This window comes from Macrosteles quadrilineatus, unplaced genomic scaffold (assembly GCF_028750875.1).
Source record: "Macrosteles quadrilineatus isolate MER2022 unplaced genomic scaffold, UCM_ALF_1.0 Scaffold_2__2_contigs__length_208266976, whole genome shotgun sequence".
Lineage (NCBI taxonomy): Eukaryota > Metazoa > Arthropoda > Insecta > Hemiptera > Cicadellidae > Macrosteles > Macrosteles quadrilineatus.
Genome location: NW_026542595.1, coordinates 141,344,340 through 141,370,065, shown reverse-complemented (window position 1 = coordinate 141,370,065; position 25,726 = coordinate 141,344,340). Strand labels below are relative to the sequence as shown.

At 31.2% G+C, this 25,726-nt stretch overlaps 1 protein-coding gene across 1 annotated transcript in view; it reads left to right on the top strand.

Moving 5' to 3' along the window:
- LOC128987060 (uncharacterized) overlaps window positions 1-25,726 on the top strand; it is a 135,938-nt gene that overhangs the window by 25,786 nt on the left and 84,426 nt on the right. The gene's annotated exons all lie outside the window — the stretch shown is intronic.

The following is a 25,726-nucleotide window of genomic DNA, read 5'->3' as shown; positions in this document are numbered from 1 at the left end:
GACGGTGCGAAGTATCGTCGTTTGAAACAACTAACAACAAACATGCGAAAACATTTAAAACATTTGGAAGATAGCGTTGTCATGATTAAAGAATAAGTCGTGCCGAAGAATGGTCATGACACTGGGTCACTGTCCTTCATGTGTCCATATCATATAGTAATACCCCCGCCGCAGCAAACCTGCAGACTAAGCGAATTTCCATTTGCCTGATTTGATTTTCTATTAAATCTATTCAAATAACATTAGGTTTAACGAGTACCTAGGTTTGCTGCCTACAGGGTAATAAAGTGTGTTTTTCAGTAAAATATTAACAGCTTAGTATAAAATAAATCGATTGGCCAAGTTTGATCCAAATATATGCATAAACAAGCAAACTACAAAAGTTTACTTATTCTCCATAAGAATAACATGGGAATTTTTAATTTATAATTTTCTCCGTAACCAATAACCATACAAAAACACTTCAATATACTGAATTATTTGTTTTTTTAAGCTCTTCAAAATGGTCTAGAAGAAATTTGGGAAATTTTTTGTTTTGAGGGTCAAAAATGAGAAAAACCAATTTTTACCCCATAAATCCCCCCATAAAACCCCGTTCCCATGGTCCGATCATGCTGGCTCGCGAACTCATTCGAATAAACGTAGGTTTACACGTTTGTACCAAATTTCATCGAAATCGGATCATTTTTGCTCGAGTTATCGTGCTGACGGACACACATATATATATATATATATATATATATAAATAAATATATAAATATATATATATATGAATTTGAACGGATGGTGTTTTTGGCTTCTAGGAACATCAAAATGAAAAAGTAAATCGGTCCCGGGACTAAGTCTTACCATGAGACCTACGGTAATAGCTTATTCCCTATAGGGAAATTCGCTAATATTAAAAAAAGAGCTACTTCATTTAATGAGATGTTCAGTTGAGTAGTATATGTTTTAAGCACGTACCACAAAACAACTGTAAGTAAACTGATATGTTATAAAAGTTTAACAGAATAATTTACCAAAACGTCTCAATGTTCCCTCAGGGTTCAATAAAGAACAGAATAGTCGAAGCGTTTTCCTGGTAGCAGATATACATGGATATTGAAACCCTGTAGCTCTTCTGTTCATTTACTTTATGACTATTCTTGCATTTCAGTTTAAAGGAATAGTGTGTAAAATACGAAATACGTTTTTCTATCTATGTGGATTTTCCTTATTTGTCAATTTTGATTTTGCTTCATCAAAGATCTGAAATGTCTTAAATGTCTTCTGAATTACTCTATAATAGTCTAGGAGGACTAGTAAGAGTATGGGCTTTTTGCAATTATTACTAGTATACAGACGTGTTATTTATATGAACTGTATGAATAATACATTTTTAAATATACAGTATAGTTATTACATTCGTATAATTTCTTCGTCACTCAAGTGATGGATAAGGTTTACAATGTTTTTTAGTACAATTCAATTTGATGCAATAATTCAATTTAAATTAAATTATAAAACAGAATTAATTTTTTTACCTCAAAAAGCTAAATCCTAGACGACAAGCCGTTGAAGTTAAGACTCAATCCATCCACCAAATTTACGACACATCGTTTGGATTTTAAGACTACAAATAACAAGTTTACCTTGAAAGGAAATTATATTTTAGGATAAGGTACAGTAACGTGATACTAAAAGTGAGTTCTTACCATGAGGATATACATATAAATATGGACCTGAAGAATACATAGTACTCTATGCTATGTATTAATCAGAAATGTGCTATACATTTATGCATACAGTTTATAATAATGTAGACAGATTATAATCTGACCAGATAATATTCAGTTTATAAGGGACCCAAATTAAATGTTCTCTCTTATCTTAGAGGCTTATTAAAAAAAAAAACCAAATAGTTTTATATAATACCAAACTGTAGTGTAAGCTCAAAATATGTTTTTCTCACTATTCAAACATAATTTTAATTTATTTTTAAACTTCAAAAAGTTTTAATTTTGTAAGTTATACTTTTTAATAGTTCCATTTTGCAAATGTCTCAAGTTTGAACAGCATTTATGGAAATAAATAACTTCAATTTTATTAATATTCTTATTTAATAGGAAAACAGGTTAGCACTACAGTTCCACAAATATCTCTCAAGATATTATCCAAACACAAATTAACACGTGCAGTTTATGACAGTAAACATTTCAGTTATCAACGAGTGATGATGCAATTATTCATGAACACATAAGAGTGTCATCATCATTACAAAGTTTTTAGAATTGAAATAAGGCTTTTTGCTCAATATATGGTTTTAAAGTAAATGCATAAGAACAATAAATATGGATAAACAATACTTTACCGATGAAAGGATATTTTGAACACTTTTTTGTGGTTTAGTCAAAATTTATTTTTGTAAACGTTGTTTCTGTTTGATTTATTTGGATTACTACTAGAAAATGGATGAAATGAATATCATATTTTAAAGATGCATATTGCTGAAGCATCTGAATTTGTATGTGCACATTAGCATGCTATTTGACTTGCACATTTGGCTGACAATCAAATATTCATGTTAATTTTATATTTTTTACGATACTACACAAAAACAACATGAAATGGTGTTTTTGATTTAATCTTAATTATGTGGTTGTACATGAAAGATAAAGTCTTCAATGATAAGAATCAGAGATTGTATGTTTTGTAATTCTTCTTATAAAAGTTTCTTCGCTTTTTGTATATTATCTTTATTAAAAAATACCTGGCTTAAAAGTTTTAAATTGTTATTGAATATTTGTTGAATGTACTAAATGTTTACTGCCAAGTTAAAATTAAATGACAACTACATATTTGGGACTACCAACAAGACAACGTCAGTACAAGAATTTGTTTTGAATATAGAGAACAACGTGTATTGAGGTTACACTACAATCTGGCAACAAACCAACCTTGTACATGGTCTTGGATTGTTTTGCGATCTCGGAGAATATTCCACATGCACTCCTTTACAATTGAAGATTTATATTGCTTACTGGCCATTGTCTGTCTACGATATCATAACCTACTTACATATGTTTGAAGGCTCATTTATGTTGAAATAATTCACCTTTCAACTAAGCAGATTTAGATATTTTAGTGTCAGCTGCTTCACCATTCGCTCGAATCTCATAGAATAAGCATTTGTTTTAAGAATTAAAAAAAATATTTCAATAGTTGATATGGATGTATGCTAGATATAATAGTTTATATTAATATCAAGCATGTAAAAGATAACCAAAATTAAACAATAATTTTAATTTTTAAATTTAAAATTCAAGTTTTATTAAGATAACCTTTTTCACCAGTTTTCTCTTATACGTAGTGTTATTAATATCGAAGTCCAATACTGGGACAGTATCATACATGCAGTGATTACGATGGTCCTTTGATATGTCAGCTGTATTATGTGTCTGTGATGGACAAGTTGATATGCAGTGTGGCCTTTGGTGTAATCATGGTGCTCACTACGACACAGATTGGAGATATCTCTGTAATCTGTGCTATGACTCAGATAGCTTCTACTTGACTTACACTTTACTGAGTGAATGATTTCTAGGTTGACTAACACTTTACTAAATTAATGATTTAGTTTTATTAAAACGACGACAATTAAAAACTATTTAAATATAGGCCTATATTACTATAATAAATAAATCATTATAGTAATTATCATGTCAGTTCAACCAATTGTTTTTCTATTTTTCGAAGGATAAACACATTATTTGTACAAAATAAAGTGCTTCGTGGTAAAAATTAGTAATAGCATTTACGTACTAGCAAAATAATAATATATCACTGTAGTTTAATTAAATTTTGCATATTAACCCCCGAAGACGAGTTTGAACTCACAAGTGTTTCTATCGTAATATGTGTATCATATTTTTATCATAATCCCATGAACCATAAGTTTGCATCCAAAATTTTTCTGTGTTCGAAATTTCCCTGAAAGAAATATTCAATAAATACGTTTTTGGGATATAAAATAAACTAATACATGTTTTTGGTTTGTCTTATTTAAATTATTTTATCCTGCAGTTTGTTTTATTTAATTTTTAAAGGCCAATTGGTAAGCCTAGTTATTAATCAATTTTTATATAAGTTGGTAGTTCTAGCATCTCCATTCTTTTAGGCTTTTTTATTCATTCTTATGTTTAATCTCATGAACATTTTGCTTTAGAGTACAATCTTACTGATGTTTAACTATTACTATTCAAAACCATAACATTACACTATTGCTAAAATAACTGCAGAACATTGTTTTTGCAGAGTTAAACGTGAATTTTATCTATACAAAGCCTTATCATCAAATTTGAATTGAATAGTACAATTTCTCTGATCATACAAGTACTGAATATAGAACACCACAAAACAGTAGAGGACTAAATCTCTTGAAAACTTAAGCTGCGTAAATGAAACATATAAGCTTCTTATAATGAACACTCTTACATTGAAACGCAACTAATTAATTCTTAGAATATTCTATGTTTACGTTCAGACGGTGTTCGAAATAAGCTTATAAGATGCGTGGTATATGGAATGGTGTATTTTGTAAAAAGAAGGTATTTGACGTTTATATATGTTTTAATCCAGCATTGTTCTATCAGTAAAAAGTATAAAATTCCTGTAAGTAAGTGAATTATAAAACATACAAATTGATATCCCACGTTCAATGTCAGTAAATCATCTACATATATAAAATCCAATGTAATGTTTGTTTGTTTGATTGTCCTTTATGGACTTATAAACCGCTCGACAGATTGTAATGAAACTTTCAGGCGTTATTAAGCATTATTTAAGCATGGTTTGTGAAAAGATTGGTGCAGATCCGTTAAAAGGGCTCCAACCCCAGTGGCTCTGTAGTTTCCCATGTTAACCTTATGAATATTCATAAAATGGAATTAAATAATCTTAACGGATGCTTCAACTAAACAATTTGATTCTGCGATGTTCAATAGCATTAAAAAGTTAATGCTAAACCTTAACCAAAATTTAAGGTTTACCAACAGGGTGCAGCAATATTATTTTTTTTATCCATGACAACAACTAGAACGAGCTAACGTGAAGGCAAGTGAGCGCAGCGAACGAGCTCCAACCTAAAGGTGAGTAAGCGTAGAAACGAACTTCAACCAGGACGTGATTGAGCCATGCGAACGAGCTCATCTTGAAAATTTACATGTCGGGCCAGCTAGTATTAAATAAAGGTGGTTTCCGAACCGCTCCTTTTCAGCTTTAACATTTGTGTTAAAGACCTGACCTTTAATACAGATCGTACTTCAACCGCTATTCTTTTACTTAGGCGGTTCAGGCTTTTAATTTGCAAAACAAACAACTAATTAATCAAAATAATATAATATTTTCCACATGACTTATTTTCTAATATTGTTATGTTTAAGGTAAAATTAGTTGGTGGGTGTTGGTTTATTAATTATATACATGAATTGGAAGAGATTTATTTATTTACTTATTTAGTAAAACCAAAGTAAGGCCTATGTCAGCTAACCAATGGTTACAATAGCCGATGAATCTGTGCCCCCTGCAAATCCTTTACAGAAAATTAGAAACAATACATGTCAATGCTGGAGTACCTATCTATGATGCTTCTTACTGACTTATGAATTTATCATATTATGCCCCGTAAAATAAAGTTTTATAGATAAGTAATAAGCCTGACTAGGTTCTTGTACTATTAAAAGTACTTCATCTTCAAAACATTATCGTTTCACTTGTTTGGAAATATCATCAATTCACACAGCTTATTTCAAGTATCGTGAAACTTACATTACTATTGAAAATATTGTTAAAACCCACTGTTTTTAATCTTTGAAAACAGTTTAAAGCCTTTAAAAGTAATGTGAGAGTGCTTTGAACGGGAAAACTTATTTCAAATTAAAACCCTCTTTAAGCTATGTAATACCCTTGTGATCGGATTCAGTATTGTCTTCCACTTTTCTGGAATCGCGATAAAGAATATCCTTGGTTTTTAAATCTAAATTCAAAATAATACGCATTTGAGTAAATAGAAAAAATATAATCTGTCGATTATTACTATATTAGTTATTATAACGTTGTACCCTCACACAGCAATGAGACATTTTAGTTCTTGGTCCGAGGTTAAATTTTAATTTCAATTTGGTACTTGTTTTCATGGTTTTAAAAATGTATAGTAATACAACTAAAACTGATGAAAATATTGAGATATTTGTAATTCTTTATTTTTAATTTATTGTATTTTATTTTTTTATAACATCGAACATGAAATATCTGAATGTATGAATGTTTACTAATCTATAATTATTTTTTTACAAACTCTTATGTATACCAACTATTTGGTATTTGTATTTGTTTAGTTTGTTAATTATATTTTTGTTTACAGTATTTATGATTTAAACTGTATTTGATTGAAAAAACCCTGGCCTATAAATTTCGTTGCTGCTAAAACGAGTAAAAAGTAATTCGTACTAATATTTAATTAATTTGTTACCAACCATTATGTCTTCCATCCTTCATCTATCTATATATATTTCTATTACACTTAAAATTTTTATTGATATACGAATAACACAAATTTTTCTTTTAATGGAACCTGGCCTTACATTTTCATCTAATTAATTATCACAAAAATCAAAATTTTTGAATTAACAAAATAATTTAAGAGTGGATTGAGCAATATTTTTCACAATTAATTGAGTTCATTCGATTTTGAACTGAATGGTAAAAATTGAATAAACGCAAACTGAAAAGGATTGCTCAGTGAATCCAAAGAAACAACGTGCAAATGCGAAATAAACACATCGGCTTAGACGGGACACCTGGGGTGGATTGTGGTTTATCCAGCCTTACCTCTAAACTGAGGCTTACTCTAAAATATTTTGTTGATGGATGTAAATGGACTACGTAAATATTAAACAATATTTTTGACATAAAGGAATTCCCTAAATAAAATGTAATAAGCATTTATATTATTGACTATAACAATATTGTCAAACAGATCCCAAACAGAATGCGAACCCTTAATAGATTTGGTATAATCCTGGTATGGATTCACCATACACACCATACATATAACTGCAAGTGGCCTCCTTTATTTTATCAACAGACATCAATTTAATAGTAAGTTACAGACCACAACCTGTAAACTCTATTTGAAATTGTAGAGATTTTGCATTATATTGATTTTTCCCAAATATAATACACTTAGGTTGTTTTACAATTAAGTGTATCTTTGTAAAGACAAATTTTTACTTGTTCAACACTATGCTTTGGAAGGAGCGTGGTTTGCATTTGTTTTAGGACTATTAATGTAATTTTAAAATAATAAGGCTACCAACTAGTTACACACATCAACACAGATATTTTAAGCTATGTAATTAGACATGTTATATCTATTAAATGCCCCACGAGCTGTATAATAGGCTTTTACCATTTTTCCGAATATTTAAACAATCAGTTAAATGTTGTAAATAAAACTTTGAATACACTTTTTTATAAGAACAAATAAACAATAAAAAACATTAGGTTTTTAATTGATTAGGCAACACACTGAGGACTTAATACAAACAATACGTTAAACTATGTTAAATATCAAAATCAATAATCCATTTTGTTTGCTGTAAACCAAATATTAATTCGTTTTTTAAACTACATTAGTTTTCAAATGCTGTCTGTGGTTGGACGTTGGGGAAATCTAGAACCTCTGAAACCCAGTTCTAGGATATATTAGTTTTTGACTTTTAATTGGTTCAACATCAGTCTAATGTACTTTGTATCTTATCATCTATGATAAAAAGACGAGGAAATGGGATTTATAAGTCAATTATCAAATTGACTGTAATAGAATACTATATGACTTATTAAATTTTTGGGGTAAACTCGAAGGCAATATATACAAAAATAAAACTAATTGGTGCTCAACCCCATGCAATTTTAGGGCTGTAAATCTCTTAACACTGTGTAAAAAATATGTTAAAAGAATTTCGAAAGTTCCTATTTTAGAAAAACCATTAAAAGCCAATAGTCTTGAAAACCACAAAAAATAAACATAACATGTAATAAATACATACAATTATTTACAAAATATAAATTTTCTGTTTATTTGTTTCAGGTAAAACTTGAAATCACAAATGGATGAGAAGTGAGGTAAGTAAGGTATTGCAATGGCTATTTATGTATTAAGAGTATAGAGTACGTCATTGCCGCTCGAGATCTGTAAATGGCCATATTTTTTGATAAGTAGTGGCAATTATTACTGTTTGCGTTCATTTTGTACTCAAGAGTTTTCCTACCACCATAACTATAATATTATAGCACACACTATACCTTTTTAGTTGTATATAAAATTTTATTAATGTTACGCTTGTTTTTTTGTGTTGGGGTGAATCCAACATAAATCGTCTCTATTAGACATATAACGCCAACAGTGAAATTACCTAAATTAGCAGGCTTGAAAGAATAAAGATGAAATTAGCAATTTCCAGTAATTTTCTAAGGTAAAACAATGTGATAATTTCCATGCAGTAGTTGGATATAGCTATTCTGTTAATTATTTTATTGAACGATTCGTAATTATTGTTTCAAGTGTTCCTAGTCATGGCTATTTGCTACGACGGTAGTATAGGTCACTGCATCTTAACATCAATTGTTTGGTTGACGAACGATTCGTACAGTAAATGTACAGTAAATAGTTAAAGTTGCCTTTATAAATGTAAAGTAGTTTAACTAGGTAAGAAAGTGTACACTTTTATTTGGTAAACTGTGGTTTCGCCATCATTAACTACCAGATGTATTTTGGAACATTGCGATTTTTTTAAATTCATATTTACGCCGTTAGAATATTTTAATTGCCATTTACAGTACTTTAACTTGTTAGCAATATGTTTTTTTTTTCTTTGCTTATAAATAAAAAAAAATGTAAATACTATAAGTTAGGCAAATGAGTATGGAACTTACAAAACCTGAGTTTTACTAATAACCATAATTTATCTAATTAATACTAAAACAAAGTAGTCAGATTACTAACTAAAGAATTAAAACCTCTAGTGTCAGTTGCGAATAAATGAAAGGAACATAAATTTATTATAAAGGCTATCCGTTTATTAAGAAGTTCATAAGTGTCAGCAGTAAATTAGAACTGGGAATAGTTTTGAGAACTTAGTTGGATAGATTATAAAACATTAACTTTGTCCATGTTCCTAAGACTTGATTCATTCTTAAATTAAAAGCATGAAACAAAATTAAAAGAAATATCGTTAAATTTTTTATGTAACTTTAAAAAGACTTCGTTAAGTGTTAATGACTATTTGGAAATTAACTACTTGTAACGTACGTATTAGCCCATACGTTTATAATTATTTTATCTAAGGTTAGACAAATCATTTCACTACGATTTACTAAATTCCCATAACCTACACGACAGTTACTAGCCTTAAACGTAGAACCTCTTACCATAGACTATTAACTTCCACTGTCAGGAAACACCCTGGTTAATAGGCAGCTTTTTAATGTGTTTTAATGTAATAGTTAGAAACTATCACTAATTTATAAACTTTTAACCAAGAAAAAACGTAAATGATCTAAGCTTATACTTTAAAAATAATTAAGATCAACTCATATATTTTATCCACATACCAATACAAAATGCTTAAGATGCTTATTATTAATAGTAATTTTTAGCTGCCATTTTTTATTAGTGTTCCGATATTTAATTTCTTTTTGTTAATTGTTTAGTTTCTTTAGGACTTGTAAAATTGTATGAAACTCGATTATGGTTACCTTTTAAAAATAAAAATTTTGAGCTAACCCCAACGTCCGCTACCTCTAAGGGCAAATTTGTCATAATCAACCATAATTGTTGCAGCAAGTCATATCTAAAAAGGATGCCGCAAAACGATTTCAAGTATCCCAAATAGTTAAAGTGGGGGGGGGGGGCGCAACTTACTTTTTGGACACTTTCATGGTTAATTGAATATAAATCAGTTTAGAATGCCTGTTCTTATTAGTTATTTATTTTTGTCAATTGTTTAGTTTCACCAGGAATAAAATTATATCAAAGTCAACCATTTGATCACTTTAAGCTAACCTCTCTACCCACACCTTCACAATTAACCATCATTATTGTAGCCCTTCAAATCTTAGAAGGTTGTCACGAACAGATTTAAATTTCTAAAAGGGTTTATGGAAGTTATGGAAGGGGGTGGAAGTATACTTGTTAAGACCGTAGGTTTTGTGAATCGGATTTCTTAGGATTACAAACACTGCCTTTAGTGTAATGCTACGAGTAGCCTAGTTCAGTGTAATATACTTCATCTGTAACAAGTAGTAAGTACGGTGCAGACGAGGATATTACTGGAGCCTCGTGGACTTAAATATCCTTGCACTCGTGCTTACAGTGTAGCTGCTTCAGCAGTTCAACAGTTTATTAAAATCTTACAACAGAAGAAGCTCGCTTGTGGAGCCCAATTGTCTTTTACACCGCTTCTTTACTACACTTATTACAAACGTTACATCAACTTGGCTTCATTGTTTTATCGCGCTAAATGTTTTATTCTAAGAAAAATCTACGTTCATTTTAATGAACGCTTTAAAAAACATGTTACATATTGCGTCATGTGTGTATTTATAATAATAAAATATAGGATATCCTATTAAAAAGGAGTAAAAGCAATGGTAAAAAAATTAAAACCATCCATCATAGTACGTATACTTGTTAGTTAACAAGCAATGCAAATACAATAATCAACATTCAAACATTATTACATATTAATTTTTTTTGTGAGTCAGTTGCTCAGTCGGTAGGGTCATGGACTTCGGTTTCAAGGTGGTGAATTCTTAGGTTTTGAGCCTGGTCACTGCCACTACTTTTTATCAGTACACTTCACCCTTGTACTGTCCCGGCTCACCTTTTGCTATGGATACGTTCCAGACACAGGTTCCTCCCTATGTAGGCGGACAAATGCAAGGTTAAAAGACGCCACCAATAAAAAAAATATACGTACCGTACTTCAACCTATTGTGTTAAGGTTGTTATTTGAAATTATGGTTAACATAAGGCTATAATGCAGTTTTAAATGTTTCTACTGTAGTTCTTAATTTCTACCAGAATTCTCTATTTAGGCTACTACTAAATACTATCTAAACATACATTTACCAAAAACACCACACTACACTAACATTATATTTAAGTAACCTGTTATAAAAATAAAATTTTTATAATTGGCATTTTCGTTTAAGATAATAAGTTAGTTCCTTTAATTCTTTCATTACGTCGTCTCTCCCTGTCAACATCTCTTCAAGTTTAAATAATAAAAAAAAAAAAAACAATATATTAGGTAAACATGGCTCGCTTGAAGCTATTTTTACCTAAGGAACATGCCCACGGAGCTTTGGGGGAGAGTTTCGTAAACCCCTTTAAAAAACTGCAAGATTTGGTTTTAGTAGGAAAGCAATGAAACTGCTGGGCTTTAAACTTACAATTATAAATGTAAACAATATGTGTTTTGCATTTCGAGCATAGCGCCTTCAGTTATTTGCCAATCGGCACAACCTACACGTGTTTCGATGTATAATATCAAGAAGAAAGTAAAAAAAACTAAAGAGCATTACCGGAAACAAACTGTCCATGGAATGATTAAACTGATATAATTTCAATTAATTGTTATTAAACCGAATTTATGAAGTAAACACATTTATAATACAAGGATGAACATATTTACAATCGTTCAAAAGTCCTGGATTCCTGCCTAAAGAACTGGAAACTTTAACTTAGTTGTTTTACAGCAAGCTGAAAACTCGAGCTTGGTGTTGTGTAACTAAAACATTGATTCAAAAAAATTTTTTCCAAGGCTATATTTGTAAATCACGTTTGAGACTTGATTCTCAATCCATGAGTTTTTTTTATATGTAATATGATTGTGGCACTGATTCCTGCTAGGAATTCCAAAACATCAACTTGAATTGATTATTGTGGTATTGGGGTTTCGGATTTAATTGTGGTGGTTAATTGTGGTCAATTGAATTAGATTACTCGTGCATCTAATAGTCTATGATATAATGTTTGCTGCATAAAAGTTGTTGTTGCGTTATGGGAACTACCTTATTGCATCCCTACATCATTTGTTTCATCTTTGAATCATGAAATATGTACCGTAATTTTTTATAACAACCAAAAAATTTAATAATTTGTTGTTCTCAAATCAATTTACGAATGCCTGTTAGATCTAGACGAATAAGCTGTCCATTGCTTCGCCTATTGTTCAAGCTAACTTATTTAGTGCTCAGTGTCGACTGACTTGTAGTGATGTGTTGAAAGTAAAGAGACTTACATCGGTTTACATCTTCATTACTTGTAATTGTTGCAGCGTCAACCACAAAGTTGAGTTTACTCTGCTTTTTACTCGTCGTTCTTTGTTTACTTAAACAGTGGCAAAACATTGTTTCTCGGTGAATTCTTTGTGAAGTGAATATAGAAATTTAGCTCTTTATACGTATTAGGGTTTTAATTAAGAATAATAACATAAGTAGAATTTATTTTATTAATATTGGTTCATACCAAGATTAGCAATGATTTAATAACTAATATTAAGTTTCAAACAATAATGAAATTTTAATGTAGTTTGCTTATGCTTTTTATTATTAAAAAGTGAATAAATTCTCCGGTTGATTAGTGACAATAAAGTTTACTATAAATAACTATACAATATGAACTAACACTGTACAAAAGGCAAACTTTTCACGCTCATTAACCTAGTTCTACAGATCTAAGACTAAACTATGACTTTACAAATTATTATACTATACATACTACAAAAGCTTAGATTTCTAAAGTATACAATTGATGTAGCAATAAGCGTTATTGCCTTGATTCCCCGGTTGTAGTTTCATTTCATTACCTTTTATTGATAAATACACGCTTACTCTGTCGCTATAACAGTGTTGTGGATGATCAATTATTAAAGGACCATATTTATTTTTGTGTCTAGATCAACGTTATAAAGGTCATGTGAGTATATCATACCAGTTTTCATACAAAGCGTAATTTTTACACGGTCTCCATGTTTTTTTCCGTATTATTCATTAACTAAATTTTGTAGCATAATATATATAATGTACATATTTAATAGCCGATTATTGCCCCAACATGTAAAAAAAATGTTGGCAGAGACTACTAAAATACATTTTTCGATATGGGTAGTCATTGGATCATCAAGATACACTATAAGTGGTTTAAACTTCTGTATTTTTGGTAATTTTAAATGGTGATGCTGTAACTAGTACACAATGGAGCCATCTTATGGCTTTACACGGATGTTGTCAATTTTTCAGTAGTTCCAACCTTATGACTCGGGACTCAGGGTATAAAACGATTATTAATGAAAATCCATTTACCTTATGTATAAACCAGCACAATACATTATAAAGTATCCCGTAGAGTATTCTGTGCTTAGACCAAATGCATTACTCAAGATTAACACTCGTTTATACGGTTACGTTGTGGGATATCCAACATCTAGAGAGGCTTTAGAGTTGATTATAAACTCTCCTCATGATGCATGTAGCAGATAGGTTGCCACAAATAACTTATCAATCACTACGTAAATTATGTATCCACCTTTTTTGGACATTATAGCAACCGATTAGACGGATTTTTTTGGTTATTGTTTGACCTATTATCACCAATCAATATAGAATACATAACACGGTACAAAAATACTGAAACTGTTCCGTGACAAGTTATTTTCATTACAGCCTTCAACATTTAAATTCTTCCTTTTGTCCTAAAGAATACATCGTGTAAGAAAACTAGTGTGATATCCAACCTAACCTGTCCATACAAACAATTGATCCATTCACTCAAATAAATATTTTTATTAATATATTATTTCCCTTTTCGTGTTATTTTGTTATTAGGCACCATACCCCGTATAAACAGGTGAATGCCAGTTTATCTACAGTTGCATAAATATTTAAAAACAAAGGGAAACAATGTTTTACAAATGTTTAAGTAAACAAAGAAAAATGAGTAGCGCAGGGTACCCCAGCTTTGTGGTGTAAGCTGCAACAATTACACGTAATGAGGTAGTAAACGAATGTGATGTAAGGCTGTTTACTTTTAAAATAACACAGTCTGAAGAGACTGAGCACAAAATTAAGCTGCTTGAACAATTAACAAAGCCATGGACAGTTATTTTTTTAACTGTATCATATTCGAAATTTGGCTGCATTTAATCAATTTAAATGGGAAACTGCTTTCACTTTTTTCAAGGGTCACAAAAATTGATATTTTTCATGTTACAAATGTTGTAGGGGACGTAATGCAGTAAGATTAGTTTAATAAAATAGCAACAACAAATATCTAAACTTAATATTCACGGGTAGATGATTTCACATATCTCGTATCATTATGTATGATAAACAACAAAAATCTAATAATTTCATGATCCTTTGCTTGACACTATGCCTGAAAGCACATAAAATACGTCAAATAAAACTTATAATAATATATTTACACTTATAATGTTTACTCACAAGACGGCAAATGCATACAAAATACGGTAAGTGGTATTCAATTTCGATTGGTCACTCCAATTGAACTCCATCATCAAACCCAATAAGTGAACATTCTTATTTTATGTGAGTTCAGGTAATTTAATAACACGTACGATGCTGATCAAGAGTTCATTCAACACTATACTTAACAAACATTTATATAATCCCCTTGATAAAAAATTACATGAATTCCTCCTCTAAACAAAATTATATTACAAATAATATCTCTTCAGTTATATTAACTGTTCTAATGTATGGTAAAATATTCTTAGGTGAACCCATTTTCAAGCTAGTTGATTGTATAATCGGGAACTGAGCGTAAAGCATAAACATGATAAACATCTAATAAACTGGATTATCAGAAGCATCGCAGTGTAAACGTGTAGTAATCTGGAGTAATGCACCAGCTCTGATCATACTACACCCACAGGTTGTGCATTAGTTAGTAATGTTACCTTTACACCTAGTATGTAATGTTTGCAAGATGCATGTTTACTTTTATGATTATAACTTTTTTTAGTTAGTCAGTTATTTGATCAAAATTGTTGTAAAATATATCTTTGTAAGCATTTCTTTGCATCATATAAACCCTTTTGGTAAAATTAGCCAAACATGTAGGCACCTCAATGAAAAAAAAAACAAAAAAAAACAAATGTAACAGTGGAAATACTACATATTTGTAACCGTATTCGCATTGTGGCATTTTCTAAGGTATGAGATATTTGTACTCATTTTACAATCAAATATTAAGTTTTTAACTTGGTAACGTAAAGTGTATGTAAAACGATGAAATTAAAATCATAGTATGCTTTTTTACTAATTTGTTTACATGTGATTTCTTTTTACTTTATTGAATACAATAAAGTGCGTTCATCAAATTTGTAATAAATTATACGCTTTTTTATTCCACCTGAAAATTTATTTTTGATTTCTTCGTCTATGTCTTGCTATAAGAAATCCTTAGCGATTCAATGAAACAACTTTAAGTTACAAAATATTAAATTGCACTTAACCGTGTTAACAACTTTATTTTTAGACTACATTTCCAGCATTACACTCCTGGGAAGTAGAGATGTAGGATTAACTTCAGGACTTTCGTATAGACAGCGGCTAATACAGAGTTATGTCCTCGGCCTACACCCGAGTGTGACTTAGCTACAAACGTACTAATATTGTTACATCCTACATCTACTTGTCCTCAGATGAGTTCCCATTTGTTTGTTCGAAAAAGATATTCACTTGGTTATAATTGGTTAGATATAATTGTAAAATTGTTAAAGCTGGATGTGTCACGAGACCACCATTGCATTGCCCGAAGCAAGTGCCAAAGGTATGTTTAAAACAAGATTACAATTTAATAACACCACAGCATGGACTTATTTTACTGTAATTATAATTGACTATTTTTATGTGAATCTTCTTTTATCTTTGTAGCTTTACCAATTTTAAGGGAAAAATGTCAACAGATCAAGTCCATACTTTCTCTTATTGTAAAATATACTCCAGAACAAAATTACCTTGACAATAATTACATTGGTGAATGTCTTGTGGATGAATTAAGTGTGCTGGATCATTTGCAAGGTGGAAATATAGTGTAGTTAGGCCAAGTTAGGCCTATATGCGATAAAGTAGAGAATATAATCCAAAATAATCACTAAAAATATAACTTTTCACCCGCTTAGTTTTAACTAGTTAAATTGATTATTTTTTTATTAGTTTCAATTAGTCAGACATTGTAATGATAAAGCTTCATAAATTATATTTTATTTATTGGTACTGAACACTGGTTTTTAATAGAACTCACCATGAAAACTCCAAAACTAACATAAACACAACAAACAATAATAATAATAAATATTACATCATCTGATTTAAGACAGAATAAATGTCACATGTCCTTTTTTTCAATTTCAATCTTTTTTCTTTTCCATTTTAAATTGTCTCAGTTGGCACCAGTTTCTTCTGAAAACTGCTCCGCTGTCCATTTGTACCAAATAGGAGTTCGGGCTTTTGTGTTTCTTGACAACTTTTCCTTTTGCCCATTCTCGAGTTCCCTTTTGGACATAAACTTCTTCGCCCTCCTTTAATTCTGGAAGTGGATGAGCCGATCTGTCATAATATGTTTTTTGTTTTTCTTGGGCTTGCTTCAAATTTAGAACTGTTTCATTGGTAGGGAAGAGTGGTTTCATGGAATCTTTAGTAGCAGGAAGAACAGTCTTTAGTAGTCTTCCCATTAGCATTTGAGCAGGTGCTCCGAGATTAGCTTTAGGAGTATTATTGTAATCGATTATGGCCAGGTTTGGATCTCCCTTGGTCTTTAGCGTTTTAGACAGCATTGACTTTAAATTTTGTATAGCCCTCTCCACCATCCCGTTAGATTTTGGGTAGTACGGAGACGAAGTTATATGCTCAATTTTATACCTTTCTGTGAACGTGGAAAACTTGTGGCTATCGAACGGAGGGTCATGATTTCAATTTTCTTAGGCAGGCCATGAGATCTGTGTCAATCCTGTAGTTACTGAATCAGCTGTTGTTGTACTCATCTTCTTAGCTTCCACAAATTTGGAATGATAGTCAATCACTAGCATGTGATTGGTATTGTTAATTTTGAAGAAATCAACTCCAATTTCTTCCTATGGGATTTCTGGCACTGGATATGGTTTAAGAGGTTCTTTTGGGTTTGATCTTTGGTATTCCTGGCATGTTGTACATTGGTCTACTGTGTTTTTTATGTCTCTCATCATTCCTGGCCAGTACCAAGCCATCTGTGCTCTGTTTTGGCACGAATTAATTCCTTGGTGTGAAGCGTGTAGTTGCCTCAGCATGTCGGCTCGCAGCTCACTCGGAATAACAAGTCGGTCTTCCATATATATCAGATCATCGTATAAATGTAATTGATACCTTTTTTCCCAAAAAGGGTGAGCTTTGTCATCACAATTTTGTTTGTGTTCAGGCCATCCATGTTCTATGTAAAAACGTACTTGCTTTAGTGTGGCATCACTTTCTGTAGCATATTTATGTCTATTTACTACATCGTCATTAGCAAAAACTGCCAGGGAGTAAACTACCTCAGCTCCGTTGTCCAGATAACTTGTGTTTAAATGTTCATCAATGGGAGCTCTCGAAAGGGAGTCCGCAATGAACATTTTTTTCCCGGTACGTGAACTAACTTAAAATTGTATCTCATCAGTTCCATCATCATTCTCTGAAGCCGTGGTGATAGACTTGCTATAGGTTTGTTTAAAAGACCAAGTAGAGGTTTGTGATCTGTCTCTATTGTGAAGTCTGTTCCATATAGGTAATAGTGGAACTTTTTACAACCATTTACTACTGCCAGAAGCTCTTTTTCAATCTGGCTGTACCTTTGCTGAGTTGCTGTTAAAGCTGAAGAGCTGTAGCCGATAGGATGGTCATTTTGAAAAACAACGGCCCCAACGCCAAATTTGCTAGCATCTACAGACAAAGTAGACTTCTTTCTTCCATCAAAATAGGCCAAAACAGGAACCTTTCTTATCTCCTCCTTTAATGCTTCAAAACATTTTTGTTCTATACTTGTCCATATAAAAGACTTGTTTTTGCTCATCAGTAATCGTAGTGGTCCTGTTTTATCAGATAGATTATCAATGAACCTTCCTACATATGTAATCATTCCCAAAAATCTTTGGAGGTCATTTTTATCCCTAGGGCTCGGGTAGTCCTGAATAGCCTTCAGTTTGCATTCGGTTATTGAAATACCTTTTGGAGTAAGTTTGTGACCTAGATATTGGACACTTTCACGGCCAATCTGGCTTTTTTCTTTAGACAGCTTAAGTCCAAAATATCTTGCCTTTTCTAAGAAAGTAGCCAGTCTTTCATCATGTTCTTCTTTTGAGTTACCAAACACTAGGACGTCATCTATGTATGCACTCACTCCCTCCAATCCACAGGTCCATTGCTTTTTGGAAAATCTCTGCGGAACTATTCAATTCGAAAGGTAGTCTACAATAACTAAATCGGCCAAAAGGAGTAGCAATGGTGCATAACCGAGAACTATTCTCTGATAACGGTATCTGTAGAAATGCTGAAGAAGCATCCAGTACACTGAAGTATCTTGCACCATCCAACTGTGAGAAAATTTCTTGGAGCGTCGCCATTTTGTAGTGTTCCCTTTTAATATACTTATTAAGAGTTCTTGGATCAATACAAATTCTAACTTTACCATTTGGCTTCTTTGCTATTACAATCGGATGTACCCAATCAGTAGGTTCGCTTACCTCTCTTAAAATACCGTCTTTGACCATTTTATTTATCTCTTCCCTAACTGTATCATTTAAAGCTTTAGGGATAGCTCTGGCAGGAATAACTTTAGGAACTGCGGTATCTTCAAGTTTTATATCATAAACGAATGGTAATTTTCCTAGCTCATCACCAAATACATCATAAAATCTATCGTACACACTTTCACTTGGTTTAGTTATTTCATTTACTCTAGAAATGAGATTCAGTTCTTGGCATGTTTTAAGCCCTAATATGGGACAGGCATCTTCATTCACAATGTAGAATTCTGCTAAAAAATTTCTTTTAGAACCCCCCAGTGTACAATTTAGAAGGCAATTACCTACAAATTTGATGTCATGCCCACTATAAGACTTGAGGCGTTTACCTGGAGTCGTCATGTTAGCGTCAGGAGCTAATTGTTGATAAAGCTTGTAAGGAATAACATTGACGTCGGCGCCAGTATCGAGCTTAAAAGATATGTCAACCCCACTTACGGTAATATTCTGACACCAACTATGTTATGAGTCTACAGTGTTGACAACAATAGTTTCAATACTTAAGTCCTGACTCTCGCCACTAATTCCCACTTCATTAGGTTCAATGTCCTCATTAGATTCAATGTTATGAATGTTTTGGGCCTTACAGGCGTTTGCAAAATGATTAAATTTCTTGCATTTTATACATTTCTTTCCCCAAGCAGAACAATTTCTGTAATTGTGAGTTTTTAAACATTTAGAGCAGACTTTAACTTGTCTTTTATTTGTAATGTTACTCGAATTTGGTAAAGTAATGTTATGAATTTTAGATCCTACATTAGTTGTTTCGTCAAGTTGTGAATCAAGTTTCATTAGTTGCACTTGTTTTTTACTCTCCTCCCTAGCCGTGCAGTAGTGAATTGCTTTATCAAGTTTCAAATCACTCGTCATCAACAACCTTTCTTTACACGCTTCATCTTTAGTCCCTATTATCAATAGATCTCTTACAAGGCTTTCTTCCTGATCCCCGAACTGAAATTTTTTTGCCTGATCTTTTAGACTAGTTACAAATGACTGAACTGATTCGTCGGACTTTTGCCTGAGGTTAATGAAAGTATACCTATTAATAACAGTGTTTACTTTAGGCTCAAAGTATTCGTCAAAACATTTAATTACAGTGTCTAAATTGTTTTTTTCCCCATCATCCAATTCAAAGGTGTTGAAAATGTCTAGGCAACCATCCCCCATTAAACATAGCAGTAAAGCAACTTTGATTTTCCCCGACTTTTTAGATTTTTCAGTTGCTTCCAGGTACAACAGAAATGTTTGCTTGAACTTAGTCCATTCATTTAATGTGTTGCTATTTAAATCAATAGCTGACGGAGGTTTTAAAAGGTCCATTATTCTATTTAAGTTTGTATATTACCTTTACCGCTGCCACCAATGATAAAGCTTCATAAATTATATTTTATTTATTGGTACTGAACACTGGTTTTTAATAGAACTCACCATGAAAACTCCAAAACTAACATAAACACAACAAACAATAATAATAATAAATATTACATCATCTGATTTAAGACAGAATAAATGTCACAATGGTCACATTGAATATGGATTTAAAAAAATAATTGTAAATTGGTTTGTTTGGACCGATGGAAGCAAAATAATAAACAAACGCTTCCTAAGCTAATAGTGTTGTCTACTTGGTTGAAATACAGTACTTAGTTTTTGCCTAGTGAACTCGATAAAATTAATTCAAGAAGTGTAGTCATTATGCGATGTGTTTTTTCATCACACACTTATTTATCTTTTCGATCGATTTCCAGCTTTTTACATAACAACACAATCACTTATATGACATAAATAGCTCCATGTTTTTTGATAACTTGAGTAACTTTATTAATTTGGACTAGGTATATCTTAATATCCCCGGACCTTAAAAGCTACTTGGCGTCTATAAAATATTTTAATGTAAAACAATAAAACGCGAAATCGCCATTTTTAGAACGAAAACCACGATATTATCAATCCCTTGTGAATGTAATTCTTGAGTCTTGCCCTTTTTGTTCAAGAATATCATTTTTAACAAATGGAGTTTATGAAGGAGAAGTAGATTATAATTTTGTTGTACTTCACTCTAAGGGGTTGTTTATCGTTTTCAAGGATGGAAGCAATTACACCCTAGCATCTCCATTGGTTCAAGGGTTATCTTCAAGTGTGCTATAAAAGGTGTTTACACCATAAACGGTAAAACAAGCTTGGAGCTTATTGGAAAACATTAAACTTTAATCACCTAGAGTTTACTACATGCAATTATCCTTTCTAAGCCTTCGATTAATATTACACGAATGGTATTCACTTGAAAGCTATAACAAATATTGGGCCAATAATATGTTTAACCTATTGTTCTTTTCTTTACACTTGGCCTAATAGTGTTTTTTAAATAGGCACCGGAAATGTGTTGCCCGTATGAAAATACATTTCCCTCACCCAATTGAATTTGTTCAAAAGCACACGCTCATAAAATTAATACACTACAAATAGTATATTGGGTGAATTATGTCATTTAGCAACTGTATGAAATAATCTTGATGGCCAATCAACCTGTGTAATTTCTTCTCAACCGAATACAATTAAATGTTAATGGCTTCATAAACTTTGGTCTTGTCACTACGAGGCTAGAGCGTTTTGAGTAAATCACTCAGGCTCAGGATGATCGTTTCAATAATGAATCTTACAATACAAACTATAATATTAAGAAAAACCGTTCGTCATATCCTAACATTCTAGTATAGGCTATGTTCTAGGATATGGTTTCAATTTTAAAGTGTAACATAAATAAACGAACAGTTTTTATCTGTTGAATGTCAATACTAAGAAAACAATCTACTAGTTTCAACAAATAAAACATGAAATAATGAATGCGATTGAAAAATTACAATAACATTCTGGCTCGTTATTAAATTATAAAATGTATTGATATTTCAAATTATAAGCAGAATCATTTATGGTAGTTGTAACCCAACAATACTTATAGAAATGTTAATAAGTTTTAATTAAAACCAGGTTTGACTAAACTACCATCAGATACATTTACATATAAATCTCGCTCTAGATTAAACACGAAATGTTTCCAACAGCAAATCTTTTCAATATGGTTCATTAACTATGGAATGATTTTTAATCGGCGTAACGGGACTTTTATAATTTCAAATATTTAAATTTCATCGTGTCTTTAGGTTTTGTTTGATATAAAAACCATTATGACCTACGTATACTGTACAGTACTTAGTTAACGTATAGAAAAATATATTTACTTTAGTCCCCAGTAAGCAATTTTAATTGGATTTTATTTTTACAAAGGATGCAAAATTTATAATCAAACATTGAATACAATAAAAAATAAAAAAATGGGGTTTTTTAGTTAATTTTTTCCATAGATTCGTATATTGTGTGTATGTGTTATTTGGGAAATAAAGGTTTTAAGCTAGGAACTTTTAATTGGTGGTGAACAAGTGTCAATAGCTGTCAAATTATCTCATTTGGGCTATATGTTCTGGTACATAATTTGTAACACGTCACAATAACCTTACTTTTAAGACAGTTCCAAGTATGATGTAAACCTACACAAAAGATACTTCGAATAAAATATGGGTTTATAAAAATATTAATTCTTTAAAAACTTTTTCTATTCAAAAGAAATGCAAACAAAACCTTTTCTTTCAACATTAACCTAAAATGCTTCTCAACAAGCTTATCCATCAAGTTGGAGTCTTGTGGCTTGCTTGCACTAGCTTTACTGCCAAACAATGTTATATTAGTTAGGTGAGTTTAACTTAGTTAAGGTAACGTTGGCAAGTAACGTTTTGAGAGATGATGCTAGTTATTACGTCTGCTGTAGACAAAACGCTATATTTAGAAAAAATATAGCTATTCTGGAATACGAATATTTTGTGGTGTTTTCGTTTTATCAAACATCTGTTTAGTTCGCAAGCTACTAACCAAGTGTAATTAATTATTGAAGACGAGGGAATCTGTGCGTAATTTGCGCATTTTAATTTGGTTCGAACCTTGTTTCCAAGGTATAACATAATGATGCAATTCAAAGATTACATTAGTTTACCACAGTTATTTTGTCGACAAAAGTACTGATTTAATATAAAGTTCACTTGTTATATCCAAATCCCGTCAATCAGGTAACAATTAATTATCAATAAAAGTGGCAATCAGTTCACCCGTTTGTCTCTAATTTAAACTATGATTGTGAATAAACATTCAACTGACAAATCATGTTTTATTATTAGAAATTTTCCATTTATGCTCGATAAAAAAAGAAAGCCATTTAGCATGACTAGACCTAATTTCAAGAGAAAGAAAAATTATCTTTTAGTTGCCATTCTACCCTTCGCTGGATTAAAAGCTTATGAATCTAAAATATAAACAATATTTTTATTGGGAAGGGTGGAAAAGTGATGTTACGGAGAAAACACTGTTTTATTATGTATCAAGTACGAATGTTTCTAAACTGAGGCTTACAGTAGTCCAAAAATGTGTCTAGCTTAATAATTATTCAAAACTGACATGTTGTAATGCATCGAAACGCGTCAGCTTTGAATATGAAGTAACACACAATTTTGGACTACTGAAGAAGGGGGTAAGCCTAAAAACTCATTTATACGTTGTATCATATACAATTTGTACGGTTGTGTGAATACTATGTATCAAGTACATATAGATAGATATATGACATATATACTACAGTATTATATGAAATTTTTCTCATAAAACTGCTTGTTACAACAAACTATGTTTACCTAAGCTAACATTTTTTCTATTAAACTTTTTGTCACTTTGTTTAAATTATTTTAAAGTAAGCCTCAGTTTAGAAGGAAGGCAGGATAAACCACAATCCACCCCAGGTGTCCCGTCTAAGCCGATGTGTTTATTTCGCATTTGCACGCATTACTCTGGATTTGCTCTCCTCTCAATTTCAATTTTTGTTTAGTCAAAATGTTATAATACACTTTTAGTTTAAAATTAAATAAGTGCTGGTTCTTATCATTAAATGTTTATGATGATTTTTGTTTATATTTTTATACGAGTTTTTGAAAGTAGCTAGTAATTGATAATACGTGAATTAATAATTAATTCTCCACATCACCAACTTAACGATATTACAATATTTTTCTTAATAACACAAAATTAAAGGTTTTTCACACATTATTGAATACCTTATTCAAATTTTATTTGATATTTTATACTCTTAATTTTTGTTACATTTCAAAGAGTTTCCTGCAACACGATTCAAGAAATGTAGAAGATAGTACACAATCCGATCACAATAGTATTACGTAGCTTAAAGGAGGGTTTCATTTTGTATTATATTTCATTGCTTAGAGTAATCTCTATTATTCTTAGAAAATATTAATATTTGTTGTTTATAATTTAATTTTCCAATAAATTTTCCTAATCTAAAACAGCAATGAAACATAAAGAATAATTAATATGAATTACGATAAAATGTTGACACTTGAAACAATGTGAGACTTCCTTTATTATTTTCATAGAAAGTGTAATTAAAAAGGAGTATAATAATAAAAAGTTTAGTTTTAAGATTTAGCGAAAATATATAAAACTAGCTATTACCGCAGTCTTAAGAGGTTTATCTAAACCCGGGACTGATTAACTTTTTCGTGTTAATGTCCTTAGATAAAAAAAACACTATCCATTTAAATTATTGTATATATACAGGGTGAATTACGAAATGTGTCCACTATTGATTCCAGTTGGTCCCACTGTGATGAAATGTGTATTTCCCGCTAAATCAACCCCTACGGAAATAGCTTGGGAAATATTTTAAATGTTTCTTGAATACAATATGTTCCAAAACCGGGGGTTTACTATGTTAAATCTTATAACTGTGAATACAAACATATTATGTAGTGTTATAAATAACTTGTAAGTTCTTGCTTATAAACAAATTGGTGGAATCATTATTAAATCAGTTTAATAATGGCGGCTCTTAATGTGAAAAGATTTTTTTTGTGAAACCCTTTATTTTCTTGAAATATTTACTATGATTAAAATGTAACCATAAAAAACACCATCCATGTGGGGTACACCATCCTGTTATCTAATAGTTATGTGAGAATGCAAGCAAGCATATGGAAATTTAATAGGTCTGCAGGTTTGCAGTTGTAGGGGTGTGACGGTATAGATATAATAAATTATTACATCTACCCTACAGGTATAGTCCCAATGGTCTGATTTGAAGGGTATGAAAACCCTTTGCTCTCAAAGCACTATCTTCTCTTTGATTATGCGAAGCTATTACATAACCTATATGTAGCACAGTAAAGGTCAGAAGTGAGCGTATATTTGAAGACTTCAGAAATATTCTCCGTAATACCAATAAAAATAAACACGGTCAGACGTTTCCATGCAATTTAAATTTGACTAGACAAAACGCCAATACCAATGAAAAGTATACTTAATTGTCATTTTGGTACCCAAGAGTATGATAAAATATTGTATCACTCTTTTAATTTTTTATAGGTGCTGTCATATTTAACTATTAAACCTTGTGGCAAGGTATTGCTGGTTCAAGACTTCATCTGCACTGTCGTAGCCCTACAGTCACCACTGACATTTCTCAAATGTCTTTTTACACTCTGATATCTTTAGACCACTGCACATATCTGTAGGTCCTAAGCGACAGAAAAATAAAGTTTAAAATATAATTTAAAAAAGTTTAAGAGGAAAAAGATGTCTTGGTAAAATCATCGGTTGTATAGAGCTTTTTAATAGAGCGGTTAAATAGAGCTTTTTCAAATGAACCCCAATCTCTAGCATCTAGCTTAACGCGTAAAACATATTATTAAAACCTATATCGCAATAGTTTTCCTTATGTATACATCTATATT